General features: G+C 49.9%; 1 protein-coding gene across 1 annotated transcript in view; it reads right to left on the bottom strand.

Annotated features, from left to right (window-relative positions):
- Positions 1 to 941, bottom strand: part of LOC111647817 (multifunctional procollagen lysine hydroxylase and glycosyltransferase LH3-like) — a gene marked incomplete at its 3' end in the record, with an annotated part of 9772 nt that overhangs the window by 5083 nt on the left and 3748 nt on the right. The window lies entirely within an intron of this gene.

Below are 941 nucleotides of genomic sequence, written 5' to 3'. Positions count from 1 at the left end.
AGACAGGTGACGTCTTCAGGTGTCAGAGATTCACATTCACATTTTGTTTCATAAATGACTAAAACATTAAATCAAAGTCCAACGTCTTTATTTGCCCCTCTCATCGATCGCAGCTGCGTTTCTTTTCTGAAAGTTAAAGACGCATCCTCCGACTCCTGCTCTAAATGTCTCCTGTGGCAGGACTGGCGACATCGTCTTTACCTTTTGTTTCCAGTGTAGAAAGAATTCACAGGACGCTTCATCAGTCCAGTGTGTCTGTTGCCTCCAGCAGCTTCAGACAGAAACAGGCCAGTGAAACATGATGAGCCTGAGAGTGAACTGAGCTCTCGGAGTCATTAATACATGAATTCTAAAGGTGAGATGCAGGTGATGTTGCTGCTGGTTGGGTGGACGACATTCAAGGCGTCAGGGTTGTAGAAGAGAATCCAGAAGCCGGCTGAATACGTTCCTGTGAACCTGCGTCGCACGCTGGTCTGTTGGTGGTGGGAGTGGTGGAGACTGCGTCTCGCCTCTTCATGTGTGAATGATTACCTCCCCACGCCTTCATCACAGACCTGGAGTGATAAACTTGACCGATCCATCCGGCTCTAATCTGACCACCTGCCCTCACACCTGCCCTGACACCTGCCCTCACACCTGCCCTCACACCTGCCCTCGACTCCTTCAGGTTCTTTCACTGGCTCGTTCATTCTGGCTCCTCCTGCTGCTGCGTCTCCTCATATTACGCATATTACCTGTTTCAGGACACTTTCTGTTGCTGCGTGACCCTGAACTTGGTCTGTCAGGCTGCAGACAGACACTGACACTGGATACCAGGAGATATCATCATGTGGCTGTAGCTCAGTCACCACACCTGTGTCCTGGTGTGTGTAAGCAGGACAGGTGAGTCAGGTTTCACACCAACGACCAAACCAAGAGTGACAAAGAGAATAAGAGAGACG

This window comes from Seriola lalandi, unplaced genomic scaffold, assembly GCF_002814215.2.
Source record: "Seriola lalandi dorsalis isolate HSWRI2012SDOR001 ecotype SW California unplaced genomic scaffold, Sedor1 jcf7180002055009, whole genome shotgun sequence".
Lineage (NCBI taxonomy): Eukaryota > Metazoa > Chordata > Actinopteri > Carangiformes > Carangidae > Seriola > Seriola lalandi.
The sequence above is the reverse complement of the archived record's forward strand: the minus strand, read 5'-3'. Positions and strand labels throughout refer to the sequence as shown.